This window comes from Polypterus senegalus, chromosome 10 (assembly GCF_016835505.1).
Source record: "Polypterus senegalus isolate Bchr_013 chromosome 10, ASM1683550v1, whole genome shotgun sequence".
In the NCBI taxonomy this organism is placed as follows: Eukaryota; Metazoa; Chordata; class Cladistia; order Polypteriformes; family Polypteridae; genus Polypterus; species Polypterus senegalus.
Window position 1 is genome coordinate 79,948,865 of NC_053163.1, and position 23,388 is coordinate 79,972,252.

At 38.6% G+C, this 23,388-nt stretch overlaps 1 pseudogene; it reads left to right on the forward strand.

Annotated features, from left to right (window-relative positions):
* Positions 1-945: 945 nt before the first annotated feature.
* The window catches only part of LOC120538196, a 38,151-nt pseudogene continuing 15,708 nt past the window's right edge, over positions 946-23,388 (forward strand).

Genomic DNA, 23,388 nt, shown 5'->3' on the forward strand with positions numbered 1-23,388 from the left:
CATGTGAGTGTGTTTGTGACTGATCGAGTCAGGATAGGTTTTGTCTTCTCCTTGTATTGTTACAATGGAATAAGCAGGGTTTAGTGAATGGGTAGATGAACAGATAAAAAATTGATCTCGTTGCTACTAACATATCTGCAATAATTCACATGAATTAAAGTAACCAAAGCAATTGATGCCAACACAGTGCTTACATTGGAAGAAATTCTTAAAGAAGCCAGCGTTCAAATTTGAATATGAGACTGTTATTTAATGGTCATGCGAAAGGTAATGAATGTGATTCCATTGCTGCTTTTTTAGGCATAAGGACACCAAATATCCTTCTCTGCAGATTCAAAAGAAAAGGCAAAATCATAACAAATAAAGGCTTTGAGAATACAGGGTAGGATTCAAAAGTAATTAGCCTTTATTCAAAAAGACTAATGTATTGAGCAAATCGGTACAACTAATTAAAAGTCTTCAAAATAGGCACCTCCTGCGTCAATACACTTTTGTAGGCGGCTTTTCCATGACTCGAAGGCGTCCACGTAGGCCTGTTCTGGGATGGTTGCAAGGGCTGCCTTGAAATTTGCTTGGATGTCCTCGATCGAGTCGAAGCGTTTTCCTTTCAGTGCTGATTTTAAGCGCGGAAACAAGAAGTCAGAAGGCGACACATCCGGACTGTAGGGAGGCTGGGGGACCACAGGAACGTTAACTTGGGCCAGGTAGGCGCTCACGATGAAGGCGGTGTGGCTGGGTGCGTTATCGTGGTGAAGCTTCCATCTGTCCTTGATGTCCCTTCGCTTGCGTGCGACACTTCTTTTCAGCCTTTTCAGGACTTTCAAGTAGTAAGCAGCATTCACGGTCTGTCCTTGCGGGACAAACCCGTAGTGGATGATCCCCTTCACTCCGAAGAACTTGATCGCGTACCGTTGCTCTAATGAACTTTCCATTCCGCCGTGTAACATGCTACCGCAAAGGGGTTCCCGTCAAGGCCGATCCTACTGCTTCGAAAGCTCAGAGTGGGAGGCGTTGCGTTGTGAAGCCAACACCCACCGTCGCTATCACTGGCAACAGGGGGCGCGCGGCGAGGTACGTTCGTGTCAGAACAAAATGAGGCTCATTACTTTTGAATCCTACCATGTATGCTTATACTGTATTTCCAATATCTCTAGAAGAACATACTTCACTTTGAACAAACATGGATCTGTAGACTGAATTACGTATAAAACACTAGATAGACTAGACCGACTAAGTGTGAGTGTTTGCATGAGGCCTGCTCAGGATATTTTCCTGATGTGGTTGTCACTCTGAGCTGAATTATGTGGAGTTCTTAATGGATGAATGGATGAAACTGCTGCTTTCCCTTTGATTAATCTCCATATGCCTGGGTACAATGCTTTGCAGCATTGCAGCACTAAATATGTTAGCTATTGACAATTGTATATGACTGTATTTCTTTTAATGTTATTTTTAAACTTTATATACATTTTACTGTTTCTGAAGCAGCACTTACATTAAAGTTGGTTCTGACAAATTCCACAGAGGAGCTTGTTGCACTTCTTCTTGCCTGCTTCATGATGTTACATCATTTTTTTCAGGCACATTTATGTCATTTACACTCTCAGATACCATGTGCTAATAAAAGTAGTTGAAATATATAGCAACAATAAAAGAAGGACTGTGTTTTACAGGTTTTCCACTATAGCTTGTTTTCAGTCTCTTAGCAAGCTGGAGACTCTTAAATGCAAACTCTAGTTGGTGTAATATATTAGCTCTTTGTCAGTCACCTCCATTATTAAAATGGTTGTCAACAGACTGTAAACTCCTCAGCCATATTATGTATTTCTTCTGCCCAGGTCACAAAACCAGTCTTACTGATATTTTTGTATATACTGTATTTCCAGTTTTAGCCCTAAGACTAACTAAAGATTAATACTGATTAAGTTTTGTCACCTGTATTAGGGAACCATATCGAAGCAGCAAGAATCTTTTGGGTACCAACCTGGTAGCCCCATTTAATTATAGTAAAAGAAAAAGCAAAAGGGTGCCTGCAGACACAACAAGAAAAATGCTGATCAAAATAGAAGGGACAGGGACTGCTCTAGACATCATACCCAGGGTTGGGTGCCCACACTGGGTTGTCAGCTGGAGAAAGATAATATACCGTTTGTGACAATACCTCCTGTTACCCCAGAGTGAAAATGTGTACCTCGGTTGATCCCCAGTTGCACATTATTTTTGTTCTTTTTTGCCAGGGTGAATGACACATGAGGTAATCTATAATATTTTCATTAAAAACCTCTTTTTTTACAGTATTTATATAAATACTAGCAAAATACCTGTGCTTCGCAGCAGCGAAGTACTGCTTCTAAAATTTTATTAAGAAGAAAAGAAAACCTTTTTAAACTTAGGGAAAATATACCAATAACTATCTGTTAAGGATCTCTTTGAATACGATGTTGTCAGTTCAGCACTCCGGTTGTAATATGACCAAGCTGTGCACTGAGCTTACTCTTGAGAATGCAATGTATAGTTGTCCTGGAGAAAAGCAATGTTACCTCAAATCAATGGCAACCTTTTGTAGGGTCTGTCCCTGAGACTTATTAATTGTCATCTTTAAGCAGAGCCTTACTGGAAATTTGAGGAATTTGAATTGAAATGGGAGATCAGAGGGTATAACGGTGATGCGAGGAAGACATTCAGAGTGTGGTGCTCTGCTGTTTTTTTGTGTAGCTGCCTTCACACAGCTTCTCCGCTGCTTTATAAACGAACGCCATATAAGGCCGTCCATTGTCCTTGCTTCACGGTTCTGTACTGTTTTATTGTTCGTTTATTACGATTGTTATAGTTATTGTATAGCTATTTAAGACTTACTTCACTGCTCAGGTACCCATTTCCTTTATTTAATCCGCGGCTTGTACGCTATTTTTTGTTTGTTTATTACGATTATAGATATTTATTGATTCCCTTCTTTAGCTGACTGCCTGCTCATATAAGGTGCTCCACTGTTTTTTTGTGAAGCAGCCTTTACACAGCTTCTCCGCTGCTTTATAAACGAACGACATATAAGGCCATCCTTTTTCCATGCTTCGCCAAGGAAGCTGCCTTTTTATTTAATCCACGGGTTCTCTGCTGTTTTATTGTTCGTTTATTACGATTGTTATAGTTCTCTTTATATAGCACGTTGTCAGTTCAGCATTCAGTTGTAATATGACGAAGCTGCGCGAGCTCACTCTTGAGAATACAACGTAGAGTTGTCCAGGAGAAAAGCAATCTTGCCACAAATCAATGGCAACCTTTCCTGTCCCTGAAACTTATTACTTGTCATCGCGAAGCAGAGCCTTAGTGGAAATTGGAGGCATTTGAATTGAAATAGGAGATCAGAGGGTATAACGGGGATGCGAGGAATACATTGAGTGTGGAGAAACTCTAGAGACAGCGTGTGTATTAACTTGTGGATTTTTCTGTGAGTATTTGGTGGCAGCATGACAAAGTTGCTTCCGCAAGACCACGTTAGCTGTTGGGCTCAGCGTGGAGCATATTCTTAAATCTTATCCTGCCTTGTCAATTGTGTCGTGTGTTTTTTGAACCTCGTTTATACCTCGTGTCTTCTCATTAAACTTGTATCTCGCAAATAAAGTATTCGTTGAAGGCATGACAAACGGCAGCGGGAGCGTGTCTATAAACTTAATTTAAGCTTACGGTTTACACCGTGCTTTGTTTCCGCAGTAGCTGCACTTATGAATATGCTTGTATGCGTTTTTCTTCAGCGATCTTTGGAGCTCTTCCTTGTTTTCTACATACTGCGTTCAGATTCAGTTCACGTGATTACGTGGGAGGTGTGATGATGTGACACGCAACTCCGCCCCCCACATCCATGGAGCGGAAGACCATTACAGTATATGGAGAAAAATACAGTAGGTTCCAGTTATGACCATTACGCATAGAATTTCGAAATGAAACCTGCCCAGCTTTTGTAAGTAAGCTGTAAGGAATGAACCTGCCAAATTTCAGCCTTCTACCTACACAGGAAGTTGGAGAATTAGTGATGAGTGAGTGAGTGAGTGAGTGAGTCAGTCAGTCAGTCAGTCAGTCAGTCAGTCAGTCAGTGAGGGCTTTGCCTTTTATTAGTATAGATTAACTTATTGTCATTATTTCTACTGTTTATAAAAATATGGACAAACTGCAAAACTTAATTTAATTAAGTAGTAAAAAGGAGAGGAATATACAGAAGACTTTTAAATGTAAATGAATTACTTTGTATTAGTTTTCCTTAGATACAGTGCTCAAAAAAATTAAGGTAAAAGATAAGGGACCACCTAAATCACACATTGGATCTCGATGAACTGAATATTCAAGTGGAAAATCTTTATTAAGTAATACTGTGTAATTCATTAAGAACAAAATGATGTAATAACAATTAAAGGAAATCAAAATCACCAAACCATTGAAAGCTAGATTCAATATCACACTGAAAATGAGGCTGGTCAGGTCAATATAGGCAGCACTGGTAGAGCACTTTGCTGCATCCACCACATGAAAACATAGCTTGGGATCCTGGATGGCAAATCCCCAGACACATGTCCCACCCCCTGGAAATGATCAGCTATCTGCCGCAGATAAGTGTTATATGGGCATCCACTTGGACTCTTCCAGCCACTTGGGTCCACAACAATCATTTATTTGGGACTCCTTGAGTCAAACCAGCTGTAGCCAAGGATTTTTCAAAGAGACAGTCTTCAACTCAGGTCACTGGATAGTGTCCATGTCTCACAACCATATAGCAAAAGGAAGCAACAAGACACCGAAGCACCAGACACTTGCATGTTGCTGAAGTAAATAAACCTCTTGACTAGGTCAACATTCTTTCCACAGACAGACACACTGTTAATGGCTTTGTCCAAGAGGTCATTAAAGGCCTGGATCCTGGTTTTTATGCAGGACACTAGCAACCCCAGACACTCGGACTCCACACTCAGTCTCTCAAGTGCTCCAATCAGAGCCTCCATCCACTCTGCGAAAATCCCAGCATCGTCAGCAAAGTGAAGATCAGTGAATTTTTCTTCACTAACAGATGCCCCACACCCACTGGGCCCCACGACCATGTACAACACCCAGTCCATGCAAGTCTTGAACAGAGTAGGAGCAAAAACACACCTCTGACAAACCCCAGAAACATCTGGTAAATGCAGAGGTTCTGCTTCCACTCTTAAAAGCATTCACAGTGCCAGTGTACAGGCCGAGCATAATATTCAGCAATTTCATGGGGATCCCACAAAGTTTCGGGATGTCCCACAGGGCAGCTCAATTATCCGAGTTGAATGCTTTATGAAAATGAACAAAGGCTGTAATGAAATTCTGCTGATATTTCTGTTTGCACTTGATGAGAACCCTCAATGCTAGGATGTGGTCAATGATAGAATTCTTAGGCGCAATACCAGACTGCTCTGGTTGCTGCTTGGTTAGCAAATGATAAGAGATACAATTAAGAATGACCCTAGCAAGGACCTTACCCAGCACTGAGAGCAGTGTTGTCTCCCTGTAGATGCTGCAATCCAGGAGATCACCCTTCCCTTTTCATATAAGGATGACAAGTCCCATATTCCAGTCACTTGGGATGATGCTCATCTCCCAAATGGAAGCAAAGATTGCTTGTAATGCAAGGAGGACAGCCTTTCCACCATCCTTGAGATGTTCACCCTGGATACCACAGATCTATGCAGCCTTTCTTACCCACAGCTGGTTCACCACCTGTGCAATCTCGGTGAGATTGGGTAGTTCACAAACTGTAATCTCCTAACCAAAGGATCAGCTTTAAACAACGCTGCTCAAAGTAGCCCTAAATTAGTTCCTTATCTTATATATAAATATCTATGCGTGGAAGTGTGTGTGTCTGTCCGTGTTGGAAGTGAGAGGGGGAGTCGGGGTAAGGGCTCCACCTCCAAGGAAACAGAAACTCACTTAGTCACTAATACACAAGTGAGGCCAACACGTCGCCAAAATTAAACCTCAGATCTAAGAGTCACTCACTTAGCCGCAAATAAACAAGCAAGGCAAGCACATCGGCAAAATGGTATCCCTTTTACTTTTCCTCCAGCTGCTAATACACGCGCGAGGCGAGCACGTCGGCAAAACAAAACCTCCTAGGAGAGACACGCCCAGAGTAGTTCTTTTCAATTACTTAACATCTCTATATTTCAGTTTTTTTTCTGACAATTTCAATATAAACAGGCTTTTTACAGTATGTGCTTACACAGCTAATATTGAATAAATGGTGAACCACTGGATTGCTGGTTATATTGACAGTATTATTGTTGAACAGAGCGCATGGCTAACTAAGCAAAAGTGGTTTTGTTGTTTGAATGAAAACATAGATACACAAATGAGAGTTGTCATTATTTGGAAATCCTTGTTTAATCACAATCTCTGTTGAGGGGTTAAAAAAATAAAGGTAGCAGTAATTGCTACATCATTGTCATTAAATGCAGTGGAAAAAAGATAGGCTTTTAGGGTTTGGTGCTTCATATTCCTCCTTAGATTCTCGTCAAGTGATTGTTGAATTCTGGAGGAAATTGAGAATATATATGGTGTAGGACAGAAAAGGAGGATTTTTAGCTTTTGGGGAAATGGCGTCAGTGGTCCTCAGGGTTTTTCTCTTCGTCCACTTTATGGAGACAGATGGAACATTTAACAGAGATGATATCCTTGTAGCGGGGCTACATAGCAATAGCGTTTTTCAATGTTTGTACTGAGTGCGTTTTGTTTCCATTGTCCTGTTTGCAGTGAATGTCGTCCCTGTAATTACAGAGGGAACGGATGATTGAGGTAGACCGCACCCCCTAGATGGAAAGCACCTGTTCACAGATAGATAGATAGATAGATAGATAGATAGATAGATAGATAGATAGATAGATAGATAGATAGATAGATAGATAGATAGATACTTTATTAATCCCAAGGGGAAATTCACAAATAATTAATCAAGTACAGCCCGCTCATCACTATATAACCAATTAGGAGGGAACAGAGGTGGAGGAAGGAGAAAGAAGGAGATCACAATTCATTACCACGAACCACCAGTGCCTGCTATTTTTCTACATTGCGCTTTGGGATCCAGTTTGTTTTTTGTTCTGACGGACATATATCGTTTCAATCATCGTCAGAGACCCCGGGGTTGAACTACATTGTCCACCACACGCTGAGGATTCACGGTGAGGTTGCTCCATTTTTGTCTCCGGGAAATTCAAACACATCACCTATCTGTTGAACAGTCATCCGTATTCAGGACAGTTTTATACTCGGACTCAAATTCACGATCATTGGCATTTCCGTATCCATTTATCTTTATTTGTGTTTTATGTTTGCTATATGTTACTGGGACAAGGGAGGATTTTGGTTATTGTATATATGGTGTCACGTTGTTAGTTTTGTGGAGGGATATACATATTTATATTTATTTATTTATATATTTTTTTGTGTGTTAAATTTGTATTTTGTGTTATTATTTCATTTAATATAATTATTCACTTAATTTTATGTATCTGCTTTTGTGTGCCTATGTTTAATCCGTCAGTTGTGGGAAAAATTGTGTTTGTTAGAGGTACAGTTTGATTTTAAAAGATTCACCTCAGTAATTTATTCAGGCCACAGGTCTTGGAGTTGTAGCTGCCGGCTGGGTAAGAGGTCGGCTGTTACATCCTTCCCTGTATTTTCTCAGCACAACCCTATAAAACACTCACTATGCTCACATACCTGACAGTGGAAATCCGCCAGTTCCCTATGTTTATTGTATGAATATTTGCAACTTAGTAACAGCACTGAAAGTTAACTCACACCATGCCATTTTCATCTTTTGAGTTCTGTTGAGGTTACAATTTGGTCTAACTTCTTAAAGAAGCATTTATTTAACTATATAGTTTTACAGGGTTATTATAGTCAAGTGTATAATGACAGAGAAATTGTTACTTGCATGTGTTAAACATCATGTAACATGTCACCACTCTCCTGCCCCACAATTAGCAATTATAACGATTTTACCACAAAATCTCTATCATCCTCACCTGGAAGACCTTGCAACATTTTAAGGAATATGCTGATGAAGATACAGGAGCTCTGAGAGGATATTGTTTATTATGATATAAATTCTTCTGGCGAAAATGGAGGGAGGGTCATCAATTAACATCAATCACATTGCCAAAATTTTATTTAAAAAGATTTTTTATTTTTTTCTAATAATAATAATCCCTAGGAATATAAACTGTTCTGATACAATCAGCAAAAAGTAATTTATCTTGGTCTGAGAAGTGAGAGAATTCACATGATAATGTTTCTTTGGACAGAGACAATGCATTGCTTTAGCAAAAGTGACGTATTGGAATACTTGAAGTACTGAATTCAGCCTGCATCTCACTTTCATGGTTTTAGTTGTGACTTAAATAGCTGTAGTACCTGTTTTATAATCCATGTGTTTCAATGTAATTATTACTTAAGTGTGGCTGGATCATATAACCCCCAAATTTAATAAAGCGATAAATACTGACTTATATTGCTGTAGTGTTTATCTTACCACATTTCAAGTTGATCACAGCTCATGTGGTTGCTTTCTTCATTTTCTGCTGCCATTATCATAATATCCAACTTAAATTCATTATCTTTTCCCCTGACATGTGATATCAACATACTACCACATGCTGTCCCTGTTTGGCATTTTTTATTGCAAACGAACTTCATATTCAAAGTTCCAATGTCATCACTTTATGTATTTATTATTATGTAATTTTCATAATCAACAGCTTTATAACGAGTTAGTGCAATCAATCCTAGTGAAGAAATTGTTGGCTTTTATGTTCATTGACTACACATTTGACTGAACATTAAGAAAAAAAGAAAAGAAAATTAAAACAAAACTAATTTCATTCCATCTTATGTTATTTGATATTCTCTGATATTCTGTGATTTCATCTGATCATCTGAAATTGCTTCTGCTCGTGAGGGTCATAGTGATACGATATATTCTAAATTCTGATCTGTATTTAACACTGGTGACTTGTTCATTAACTGTTACTCAGAATTATAGTTTTCACCCTCCGGTCAGCAAGTATTCTGGCAGATTTCAGCTCAAATGTTTTAACTGCTGGGCTGGTGTTATGTCGCCTGGAAATGTTACCCAGTTCCCTGTGGAATGAACTTTGAGCATGCAGCAATGAGCAACAAGATAACGATGGTATACGCGGTATTTCAGGCATTCTTTCTTAGCCAGGAAAGCCAGCAAAATTTTTAAAATATAAGCATTTATTTTTATATATACTCTTCATATGAGTATACTTTTAAAATATTTAACAATCTCTTCCTTGCAAAATACAGCATTTTCTGAAGAGATAACAGTTTTTGCTTTTCAGCATTTCCCTTTTTCCTTAGTGTTAGTTGCAACTCTTTTATTACTATAATATATTGATAAAAATACTCTGTCCACTACATTTTTGTTATGTAAAGCTGAAGTAAAATGCTAAATATGCATATGGTCACTCATTTTTCTTTTTAGAATGCACTTGTGTGCATTTTGGAACAAATGATGTAATTCATTATCTAAAACATGCAGTATGTGTAGTAATATGCACTAATAATGTAATAATATTGTGGCAGTTATTTGCAAAAACAATGTGTGTACTTAATTTATACTACAACTTTCAAACAGCATGTTAACAAGGTGATTAATGTACTAAATAACCATCTCTATCTGCTGTCCATATCAAACAATAACTTCACAGGTCTTATGGTTTTTGTGAGCTTTAAAATTTTACTGGCCAGTTTACACTTTAGTCAGGATGTTTGTATATACACAGTTAGGTATTTTTCTAATTTTGGTTCTGTACATTACCACAATGAATTTTAAATTAAACTACTCAGATGCAGTTGAAGTGCAGACTTTCAGCTTTAATTCAGATGGGTGAACATAACGATTGCATAAAAATGTGAGGCAACCAAAGCATTTTTTAAACACAATCCCTTCATTTAAGGGGCTCAAAAGTAATTGGACAGTTGACTCAAAGGCTATTTCATGGGCAGATGTGGGCTAGTCCGTCATTATGTCATTATCAATTAAGCAGATAAAAGGCCTGGAGTTGATTTGAGGTGTGGTGCTTGCATGTGGAAGATTTTGCTGTGAACAGACAACATGCGGTCAAAGGAGCTCTCCATGCAGGTGAAAGAAGCCATCCTTAAGCTGCGAAAACAGAAAAAAACCCATCCAAGAAATTGCTACAATATTACGAGTGGCAAAATCTACAGTTTGGTACATCCTGAGAAAGAGAGCAAGCACTGGTGAACTCAGCAACGTAAAAAGACCTGGACGTCCACGGAAGACAACAGTGGTGGATGATCGCAGAATCATTTCCATGGTGAAGAGAAACCCCTTCACAACAGCCAACCAAGTGAACAACACTCTCCAGGGGGTAGACGTGTCGATATCCAAGCCTACCATAAAAAGAAGACTGCATGAAAGTAAATACAGAGGGTGCACTGCAAGGTGTAAACCATTCATAAGCATCAAGAATAGAAAGGCTAGATTGGACTTTGCTAAAGAACATCTAAAAAAGCCAGCACAGTTCTGGAAAAACATTCTTTGGACAGATGAAACCAAGATCAACCTCTACCAGAATGATGGCAAGAAAAAAGTATGGAGAAGGCGTGGAACAACTCATTATCCAAAGCATACCACATCATCTGTAAAACACAGTGGAGGCCGTGTGATTACTTGGGCGTGCATGGCTGCCAGTGGCACTAGGACACTAGTGTTTATTGATGATGTGACACAGGACACAAGCAGCCGAATTAATTCTGAGGTGTTCAGAGACATACTGTCTGCTCAAATCCAGCTAAATGCAGTCAAATTGATTGGGCGGTGTTTCATGATACAGATGGACAATGACCCAAAACATACAGCCAAAGCAACCCAGGAGTTTATTAAAGCAAAGAAGTGGAAAATTCTTGAATGGCCAAGTCAGTCACCTGATCGTAACCCAATTGAGCATGCATTTCACTTGTTGAAGACTAAATTTCAGACAGAAAGGCCCACAAACAAACAACAACTGAAAGCTGCTGCAGTAAAGGCCAGGCAGAGCATTAAAAAGGAGGGAACCCAGCATCTGGTGATGTCCATGAGTTCAAGACTTCAGGCTGTCACTGCCAGCAAAGGGTTTTCAACCAAGCATTAGAAATTAACATTTTATTTCCAGTTATTTAATTTGTTAAATTACTTTTGAGCCCCCGAAATAAAGGGATTGTGTTAAAAAAAATGGTTTAGTTGTCACACATTTTTATGCAATCTTTTTGTTCAACTCACTGAATTAAAGCTGAAAGTCTGCACTTCAACTGCATCTGAGTTGTTTCATTTAAAATTCATCGTGGTAATGTACAGAACCAAAATTCGAAAAAAGTTGTCTCTGTCCAAATATTTATGGACCTGTGTGTGTATGTATAAATATATATATATACAGTGGGACCTCGGTTTACGAGTAACTTGGTTTATGAGTGTTTTGCAAGACGAGCAAAAATTTTTAATAAATTTCGACTTGATAAACGAGCGATGTCTTGCAATACGAGTAGTATGCATACACTTTGTCTGCTGAGCGTCTTGTAAACACAACTGAGCTGATGGTTCTTCTCTCTCTCGCCCAGTGCGTCTCTCTCTCTCTCCTTATCTCGCTCGCTGCCTCGCCCAGCGCGTCTCTCTCTCTCTCCTTATCTCGCATGCCCAGCGCGTCTCTCTCTCTCTCTCTGGCAATCGTCTCCTATTCTCCATCTGAGTCTGTGTGCCTCAATCATATAGTCAATATCTGTTTACTACAGCATTGTGACTGTGCGTGTGTGTGCTGTGAAGTGCGAGTCCCCATCTTGCTCCCCAAAGCACGAAGCTGAGTCTCAGTACTTTAACACCAGCTTTATTCAGCTTGAAACAGCAACAGCACTGTTATTTATTGTACCGGGATCTTTATAATGTTCCTTGTATGACCCATTGACGACAGGCGCTTATAGCATGTCTGCGATCTTTTTGGATGCACTTATACGGCGAACTGCTACAGCGCTGGGAGACTGCGATTGCTTTGGGACGCTCTTCCGCGTGTTGTCTTGTTGGGTGGAATCCCACATGATTTTAGAAACTCACACCAGCCATGATTCTTTTTCAAGTAAAAGTGCAGGTTAATATGTATTTTACTTTATATTTTGTATTAATCATTTTTATATGAATAGTTTTGGGTTGTGGAACGAATCATCTGAGTTTCCATTATTTCTTATGGGGAAATTCGCTTTGATATACGAGTGCTTTGGATTGCGAGCACGTTTCCAGGAACGAATTATGCTCGCAAACCGAGGTTCCACTGTATATATATATATATACATGAGGGGGGACCCAAAAATAACCGGAGATATTTTTAAAACATGTTTAATTTAATTTTCTGTACAAACTACAATTTGTCTCCTTCAAAGTACTCTCCATTGGCGGAAATACACTTATCTAAATGTTTGTTCCATTGTTTGAAACATTTTTTAAATTTGTCTGAAGTAATGCCCATTAATGCTCTGGTCATTTCTTGTTTTACCTCTTCGACATCAGCAAAACACCTTCCTTTCAAGTCTTTTTTCATCCGAAGGAACAAAAAGAAATCACACGGAGCTACTCTGGTAAGTAGGGTGGGTGGTTCAGGGTTGTCATACCGTTTCAATAACAATAGTTTCTGCAACACTTTTTTCAAGAAGAAAACAAAATTTCACTGCCGCGTGTTGCCCACGATAATTGGCCATCATTAAAAAATGACCCTTGCACAAAACTACTTTTACAAAATTCACTGAACACAAGCACAACCTTCCAGACTGATGGCACTTGGCAGACTGACTTGTGAGGAGTGTAACTAGATCGTCCTAGTGGCCCAACCACGTACTACAAGTACCAACCTACATACAGTATATATATGTGTGTGTGTGTGTGTGTGTATATATATATATATATGTTGTCACACACGTGCGCATGGGAGACAGCTAAAGGGCCTGAGTGAAGGCAGTTCAGAGGCATGCCGAGATGTGGCAGAGTACACTGACTCTTTTTCTCCTTTCCCTGTAGACCATTCCCAGGGGAGTCCACCTGGCTCTATTGACATCACTTCCAGGACCGAGCCAATGGAAGTCAACATCACCAGCTCCGGCCCCTCTGATGTCACGTCTGGCTGTGATCCAATGGTTGAAGACCACGTGCTCGATCCTTATGACCTCACTTCCTGTCTTCCCCTTTAAAAACCTGCCCCTTTTCCCTCAGTCTTGTTTTGGACTCGTTTGTATGCACTTCAGTGCTGTATATTCTCATAAAAAGAACGACTTTGCAGCCGGGATACCAGATTATATGGGTGGCTGCCCCAAATCTTTATCTTGAGTATGTCTCATTATTGTGACACTCGGTATTGTGACAATGTATATGTATATATGTATGTATAAATCCTCATTGGGCTTGTATGTTCACTGATAATAAATTAAGATTTCTAAATAAATTAAACATCTTGCCGCCTTGTCTAGTTTGGAATAATGTATTTCACTTTCTTATCTCTAAGGTTATACAAGAATTTCCACCTTTTATCAGTGCTTATCATACACAATCAATGTGAGCAGAACTATTTTTACCATGACAGGCTTTACAGGGATGAAAGAGGTGAGAGCAATTGAAAACTAAATTTATGTCTGGGTTTTAAATCATGATTCTGATAGACACAGCACAAACAAAAGTCAGTTATCAAAAGTATGATGGAAAAAACACTTAAAGGAGGAGAAAAACACAATGTGGACATCTAGGTAGAAGTTATGAACAGGCAAGTAGAGAACAAAGTGTTCAATAGGGACATATACATAAACAGAAGTCAGAAATAAGGAAGATGAAACACATAATATTATATCACTAAAACTAGGAGACTGAGCAAAGATGTTTCCTCACAAGCCAGTTATTGCAGCTGCTAGGTTAACTGAAGATATGGCAAAAAGCAATGAAGAAGTGGTTCAAGCAATTAGTATGAAGGACTATACTCAACAAACCCTTTCTCAAAGCATTTACCATTGAGAATTACCATCCTGTCTGCCTTCTGCCATTCTTGTTCAAGACTCTAGAATGCATAGTCCACAAACAGCCCTCCTGTTATCTCTGATAACCATCTAGTAGATCATCTTCAATCTGGATGCCAAAACTGCACTACTTTCAGTCACAAATGCTCTTAGATCCGCTAGAGCTAGATGTGTCTCCTCTGTCTTCATCCTTCTTGACCTTTCATCATCTTTCAATACTGTTAACAGATTCCTTGCAGATCTCTTTCCTAGATAAACCAGAAATCTGTAGTTCTGTTTGTAGTTCTGGTGTAAGCCCTACCTTTCTAATCATTCATTTTATGTATCCTGTTCTAACTCCTTGTCTTCTATTGTCTTCCTACATTGATGGATTAAAGGCCAGAAGTCCACATGACCATTATCATCAAGTTCTTCCATGTGAACCCTGAATACAATGAGGACTGATTGAGGTCATTTATGTTACATAGAATGCCTAGAGGGGGCTAGGCGGTCTCATGACCTGGAACCGCTGCAGATTTTATTTGTTTTCTCCAGCTGTGTGGAGTTTTTTTGTTTGTTTTTTCTGTCCTCCCTGGCCATCGGACCTTACTTTTATTCTATGTTAATTAGTATTGCCTAATTTTATTTCTTATATATTTTGTCTTTTTTCTCTTTCTTTATCCTCTAAAGCATTTTGTGCTACATAATTTGTATGAAATTGTGCTATATAAATAAATGTTGCTCTGCACAGAAGCTTTCCACAGGTGTACCTCAAGATTGGGTCCACTTCCACATTTCTGACTTAAGAAATGTTATTTTTTCTCATGGCTACCGACTCAGTGCTGATGATGCACAGATATTCCTCTCATTTCCATCTTACAATAAATGTTTTCTGCCCAGCTCTCCAGCAGTCTCTCAACTCTCTCATCCTGGATGAATGCTTAACTGTAAATCTTTCAAAGTTGGTTTTCCTGTTTTTGCCAACTGATTCTCCTTCCTCAGATTTGTCTCTAACCATTGCCCATTTAGATTTCACCCTTTCACAATCAGGTGCAGTCAGGAATGTTGAAGTGACTCTGGACTCCACACTTTCATTTATACTGTTTCTTTTTAATTGTATTTGAAGGATCTGACCTTTTCTTACTAATTATGCCACACAAAACCTGGTTAAGGGTCTAGTTCTCTCAGATGGACTATTGCAATTCTCTCCTGGGGGTGCTATTTTCATCTGTTTTCATTGCTATTTGATCTATTAAGCTCCTCCAGAATTCAGCAGCTTGTTTGCTGTTCTCTGTTTCTTGTTTCAATCCTACTGCTCCTCTGCTTCAGTCTCTTTACTGGCTTCCTTTTGCTGCAAGGATTCATTTCAAAACTCTTGCCTTGACTTATGGTTATCTGAATGATTCTGCTCCTTAACATCTCCAGTCTTTGCTGTCTCCATATGTCCCTTCAAGAAGTCTCTGTTTTCCCTCTGCCTGTCTGCTGACTGTCCCTCCTCCTGCCAGACATGCCAAAAATGGACAGTGCTTCTCTGTTCTTGCCTCTAAGCTGGCTATTCGAACTACAGCCAAATAACATGTTTGTGTAACTTGTAACCACTCTTGTACAAGATAGTGTCTCTTCTACAGGATAGCTGCTGTTGTCCTGTCAAACAGTTTACTGGTTTTTGTCTAAATCTAGCTAAAGGTATAATTATATAGCAGCACTTCTCCCTCTTGCTCATTTTTCTACATTGTTCTCTGCTTCTTTTGATGTTTGCATTTTCAAATCATTCTTGTATGTACTATAACTTGCCATGTAAACTGTTTTGAATAAAGGTGCCTGTTAAATAAATAATGATAATAATAATAATAATAAAAGTGGATTAGCTTAACAATAACTTGTTTTGGTAGTACATGCATTTAAATCCTTTTTGTATATTTCATTTTTAGACAGTAGTCAAGTATGTCACAGATATAACTAATGTGTCCTTTGAAACAAAGCCAAAACCTGGATGGTGAATACTGAGTGAAATACCTGTAAAAAAATGTATTCAGTAGAGAATTTAAAAAAAGTCTAAAATATGCACACTATACTACCTCAACCAATAAGATGAGTACTATTTAATTTATGAAGTGAATTCTCAACAGCATTGCGTCCCATAGGGCACAGAAAATAAAACAGTGGGAAATGCATTCCATCGAGAGATCAAATACTAGGAGAGTTCCAAAACTCAAGCATCTAAATTATATTCAGCAAAAGAAAGGTGAATGCATACTACAATAAATTATTCTGAGCGATATTGACATTCACTGTGAAACTAATTTCAAGGAGAAAAAAGGAACCTTTGGGTAGCATTGTTTAATATATTAAGTTTGTGAATCACAAATTATCAATAAATCAAACCAATGATGTTGTACACAAACAAACATAAAATAAAATCCACTTTTCTCATTCTCTATTTACTTTAGGCCTGTAAGCTTTGTCGCATCTCAGAGCGAGCCATAACAATGCGGAACTGAAGACTGAATACTTGTGTCAGCTGTAGGCTATGGAGCAGGCCCACCTTTGTTTGGAGTCAGATCGAAAGATATGGACCATTGCTTCACTTGGGAATGCGCTCAGAGCCCTAAAGCTCATTACATCTTGTGACCTTTTACAGCTGTCAGAAAGAGAATAAAAGGTTTCTGTTCCCTCATTCTCTCTCTCTGTCTGTGTCTGGAATCTTCCTATTTGTATTTCTCAAGTCGATGATTTAGGTAAGCCTTTGAAAGAGAATGCTGAATATACGTCTGTATAAAACATCTTCACTCGAGAAAGCCTTCCATTTTTTTGACTTTCCATTTTTTTCCTTAATTTCCCAAAAGAAATGCCAATGCTTTATCTTTCTTCTTATTGAAATTATTTTGTTCAGTTAAATTTTAGCTACTTGTACATTTGAATTACTTGTTCAGCTCATGATTTGCCTATGGACTTATGCAATATATGCATTAATTGAAAGGATAAAATAATTAATCATTTGACCTTGAAAACACATTTACGTTAAATCTTTTCAAAAAGCAGCTACACTCCTTGACCTTTGCATTGCTTATGAGCTTTTAAAATAAATCTATGCATCTGTATAAATCCACAGATGATACATTTTACTGAAGAATACAAACTAATACCACATTTAAAAAAAAAACCAAAAGGCTAAAGATGAAAGTAGTGTATTCAATATTTTCAGTGATTCAATGGTGAGACATGCTGAACATGGCAACCATATTTCGCATATAGACATTTTGCAAGATAAATGCGACAGGTAATTCTACCTCTTCTTTCGGCTGCTCTCGTTAGGGGTTGCCACAGTGGATCATCTTGTTGCATGCCTTTCCTGTCTTCTGCATCTTGCTCTGTTACACCCATCACCTGCATGTCCTCTCTCACCACATCAATAAACCTTCTCTTAGGTCTTCCTCTTTTTCTCTTGCCTGGCAGCTCTATTCTTAACATCCTTCTCCCAATATACCCAGCATCTCCCCTCTGCACGTGTCCAAACCAACGCAATCTCGCCTCTCTGACTTTGTCTCCCAACCGTCAATTTGAGCTGATCCTCTAATGTACTCATCTTTAACTCTGCCACCTCCAGCACTGTCTCCTGCTTTCTGGTCAGTGCCACCATCTCCAATCCAGGGTCTTCAATTCAAGTAGCAAAATAAAAAAAATCATATTTTTGGTTAGTGTTCAACTGGAATATTGTCCAAATCTATTTTCTTTCATTTGTTGTTTTTTTAATGGACAATATACTGTGCACAGTATAAATAGTACACTGTGCCTGGACTCCAAGTTTCAAAAACCTACAATAATTGTATACTGATTATAATTCTAGCTAACAAGTTTTTTTTTACCTTGTGCATACAAAATACAGAAAAACTTCTATTTTGATTTTCTAGTTTCTATCTTCTGGATCTAAATTCTGATAATTTGATTTATAATTTTGGTTCTGGAAATACATTATTAGCCCTGCAGTGGGCTGGCGCCCTGCCCAGGGTTTGTTTCCTGCCTTGCACCCTGTGTTGGCTGGGATTGGCTCCAGCAAACCCCCATGACCCTGTAGTTAGGATATAGCAGGTTGGATAATGGATGGATGGATGAAATAAATTATTAATAAAACTCAGTTGAACACTTCTTCCAAGTACACACCTTGAAATGCTCCGTGAAAAAATTGGGAAAAATGGGCTTAATGTTAGAAGGGACTGTGCCAAAAAAGCAGATGTGGCACAGAGTCGTTACTCATGTGTCTGGAATCTGGTAATGAAAGGGGAGTGTTTTGGAGCTTGAATGAGCCATTTGTTTCACACCCTTCTTAACACTAGAATCCCTAAAGCCTATGAAAAAACTCATAATCCCGGGCCACCTTAAATTCCTTTGCACTTCTCCATTAGTGTCTTTTGTTTTGATCATGTGTTGATGTGTAAATGCGTGGTTAAATCTTTTTCTTGCAGAACATATAACGCTGCTCGTGTTGTGGGGTGGGGGAACGCAGCTGAACGCACGCTAAGGAGATGCCATCGGATCATCTGCTGTCTTTCTGCTGCTGGTGTGCTGCCTGTTTTACTTGTTGCTTGTCATTGTTTTAAGAGCTGTGAGCACATGATGCATGTCTGCCAAAACCAATCCAACAACTGCTAGGTTAGATGTCCGTGGACTTGTTTTAAATGATGGCTCACTGCCTTGTTTCACGTGACGTTGTAAAAGCAATACTTGTCCTTTATTTCAGGCCGCTGGCATGGTTAAATTTCTTTCTCGCAGGACGTATAACGCTGCTTGCGTTGTGAAGGGGGGACAGTTGCCGTTGCACTGACCATCAATCATTTTAAAGCCTATACAACCGCTGTCCTTTTTGCCACTTTGTGTCTCTGCTGCTTGCGTTGTGATTGCTTCTCCGTGATCATAAATATATACCTGACCGAATTTTATTTTCTTTGAAATTAAACTTGTCGTTGCTTTAACTGTTGCAGGACCACAGATTCTCATAGCATATGGTCCATTATTGTGTAAATCTACGTTTTGTGCATTAAATGATGCGAAGGCGAAAAGACTTTGTTTTCTGCTCTTTGCCTTTTATTTCTGACCTCACTTTGTCCTGCTATTTTTTCAATTACATCTGGTTCTGATGATTAATTTCCTTTTGTTTGCGCTAATGCAATCTTTACTCTCCTTTTTTTGAAACTGTAGCGACTGATGTAATAAAGTGTCACAAAAGTTTTACTTGAACAATTGCTGACTTCATAACCCCAAACACAACTTTCTAGCACCCTCTCCAACCCCTCATTCCTCGGGTCTCGTCCCCCTTACTGCAACAATCAATACCCCGCTATCAGTCTTCCGTGCTGTACTCCGCCCTCCCTCGATCGGACGTAACAGTCAATTAAAACAAAAAAAGGCTTCAACCTGGCTGGGACGCTACAATACTTTCGAATTTTACAGCTTTCTTATTCTTTACCTTTCTCTGCATGTGTTTTACGCCATTGTTTGTTTGAGCCTTTTGAATTCCACTGCTTTTATAATCTCTTATCTGCCTTTTTTTCTCTCCAATGTTTTGGGTCTCTTTTCTCCGCACTGCTCTTTCTTCTTTGCTTAGTCGTTGACGTTTCATCTAGAACATATTGTCCTTATACGCTTTATATGTTCTGAGAGCACAGCATCTGTGTGTGCGACGTGCCTTTACACAACTGTGTGTTTTGCTGGCTGTACTCTCTTTTTTGATATTGTTTGCGTCTCGCGGGTCTTTTAAGTGTCTTCCGAGAAGATCATGTCTCGTCGCCCTGCTTTTCCTTTCCAGGATTTTTTTTATAATAGAGAGATATTCTGCTGCCAATAAATATAACTTTGAACCTGTGTAAGATGAATTTGCTTAAGTTGAGGTTCTGCTATATAGGTTTTGCTCCTTTCACTATCCCTATCACTTAGATTAGAATAGGGAGGTGTTTTATTTACTTTCAATTTAATTGCAAATGCCTTTTTCTTAATGTTTTCATTTATACTTTTAATAAAAATTTGATTACAAAAAATAATCAACTTTCCAAGTCAACAGTTAATGTAGCATTAAAGTAGTGTAGCTCTAGATACATAGTGTGAGACATGTATGCTTTTGCTTTCTAAGAATGGTTTACTTACAAGAAAAACATATTGTCTTACAAACATAAATAAGAAAGATAACAGTAATACAGGTTGTTATAAGTGCATGTTTTTCTAATGCTAAAAGTCCGTGGTTCAAGTGGGGAAAAAAGAGCTGGCAGCACCGTAGGTTGTTTTGGCTTATTCTGCAAGTTACATCTTGGGTTAAAGATGGCCAGATTATGCATTTGGAAAATAGTAGACATTAATTTCGTTCCTCATGCATATATGAGCTGAATAATAGTAGGATTTTTGTTAGAAGACAATTCAGAAGATATAGAAGCAAGTTAACATGTCTGGCATTTCAGTAATGAGCGATTGTGAAAAGTGTCAGTACTGAATATTGGTTAGTGCCAGCTGACTTCAAACACTACAGGTATACACACAAAAACTCCCAGTACTCCAAACAGCAAAACATAGAAGTCCTAATACAGAGTACTGGTATGTACAGATCCACTTCAACCACTGCAAACAGCCTTTCCCCAGCTGGGGTTCTTCTGTCTTTCAATTCTTCCCCTGCCCCTCTCTAGGGGAAATACTTTGAAATATATTTTGTTCTTAGAAGTCAGAAATGGGATGAATTTTATTGAAAATTAGTGACATTTCTATTCTGTTTTGTTGTTGAATGACTCTAAATCTGTTTTCCTACTCTAAAACCCATTTCTCTAACTTTACTATTAAAGTATGGGTGTAAAAGAACTGTTTATTCATTTCATTTATGTAACTCAGAGCTCAGAACACAACAATAGACAGGACTTTATTTGTCCCCAAGGAGAAATTAAGACTTTACAGACATTCAAGAAAGACAGAGCTATTATAACAAACAAGAACAACAATCCCCTTTAACACACACACTAATATTTTCATGAACATGACCTTGATCATAAAGTAAGACTGACACCCACATCCACACTGGCTATCAACATTTTGAAATGTGTCTTTCTCTACTGATGCTGATACATTGAAAGCAAGATGTACTACCTGTAAGAATTTTAAGCAACCATTCATGTTTTAAACACCTTCTGATTGGTCAGAAAACTGCAAAGATTAAAAACTGCACAGTAAGGAAAAGTAATGAGTATTTAATTACAAACGTTACTGCAGAATTTTTAAAACATTGTGCACTACATTCTGCATAAGTAAATTTTAGAAAAAGTTTAAACAAATTGTATATGTTGCCTTTATACTAAGCTGTGGACCATTCATCCCGGCCAGTACCCCACGCCGCTAGATGGAGCCCTTCCAGCAACATGGAGGTGCCCCGAATTCATGGGGGCCGCAAGGGGACGCTGCAGGGAGGCCCAGAGACATTGGTATTCACTACAATCTGGAAGTATGTCATAGTCACAGGGATGGAAGGACCAACGTACTTCTGGGATGAAGAAAAGAGGACTTTTTATCTAACCTGGAAGTGATGGGGAATCATGGACTGAGGGATGAAACACTTCCGGGTCAAGGACTATAAAGGACTCTGGGAAATCCCAGACAAATGAGCTGAGCTGGGTGGCAGGGTGGCAATGCGTCTGGGAGAGAGGAGGATTATTTAATATTATTGTGAATTGTATTTATTTGTATAAGTATTGTGGAGAGGATGGTGCTTTATGCACATTATTATAATAAATCCAAACTTTGGACTTTTACCTGGTGTCTGACGTATTGTCTGAGGGTTCAAGGGAACAATATCACCCCCAAACTGTCACAAAGCATAAACCTGCATCTTATATAATACACTACCGTGGCTGTTTGTTTGTCTGTCCAAGATTTTAACCTGTAGCTCGCAAACCGTTTGAGCTATTGACCTGAAATTTGGTACACATAAACCAGGTGACGTGTACTATCCACTTTCAGGGAGATGATTGACCTCCAAGGTTATTCCTTTTTTTATTTTTATTTTATTGTAGAATCAACTCTCAGCAGCGGTCAACAGGGGCACATGTGTATGGGTACCGTTCTCATTCCCACCACCTTCGCCGTCACTTCTCCTACCGTTATAATGATATTACATGTTGAGCACAGAAGAATTGGACTTCCGCAAATCAATCAGCATTGGTTTACCTGTTTTTTTTTTTGACAATTTGTAAAACGGAAATAAATGACTGCACATTACTTTGTTTAAAAAATATTAAAAAAAAGGTGAAGGATTTATTCGGGATGAAGGGAACCCAGAGCAGGTGTAAAAAAAATCTTAAATTTTACGCCATTTGGCTTGCTCTCTCTCTCAGGGGTGGGGATGGATCTGTTCTTAACTCAATTTTTCATTTTGTAAAAACTTGATTGCTTTGTATGGATTCCAATAAAATTAATAAAATAAAAAAATAAATTAAAAAAAATTAAAATATGTTTCCACAGTGAGTAATTTCACTAAAAACAACTCACAGTTTTCTAATTGTCCTCATATATTCCGTTTTGATGTTTTACTTTATGGCACTAACACTAATCATTTTTGATAATGTTTTCAAGAATATACCAGTGTTTATAATAATACATCTTTAGATAATAATAATAACATATTTTATTTATACAGTGCCTTTCCCATGCTCAAGATATCTTGAGACTTGCTAGGAACTCATTCTCACAGTTACGTTTTCTAGCCAAGAGTGGAAATTAACCTTAGAAAGAATAATCTGTTAAGTCTGTTTCAGCCTAGAATTATGCATCATATACAACACTTAAAAATAAAACCTGGATTGAGCCCTACTTTTCAAAAGTACTGTTTGTTTTTATATAAAAGTAACTGCATTGCTGAAGATTTTATTTACTTGCCAGTTTGAATTCCGACTTTCTCAAACCTTAAATCTGCCAGTTCGTACGACCAAAATGAAATACTTGCACAGGTCTGCAAGGCTGCGGCAGGCGTGGGGTGACAGGGAAAATGTCCAACAGGCAGATTCAGGACTTGGTAGAAGGATTTTGTATCTCTTCTGATTTGGGAATGCCTGGGAGTTCCCCATGAGTAGCAGTGGGCTGTTGTTGGGGATAGGACAGCCTGGTCAGTTCAGTTCAGAATGTTAGTAGTAAGACTGTTCCCAGGAAAACAAAATTAAAGTAAATGAATGATTAAATTTACATTAAAAGGGGCAATTAAAAGTGCCTGTAGCTCCTCATTTACGTTGTTCTCAAGTTGCTCTCTTTGTAGAAATCAATGATAAGATGTAAGAATCAAACATCAGATAGACAACGTTTGAGCCA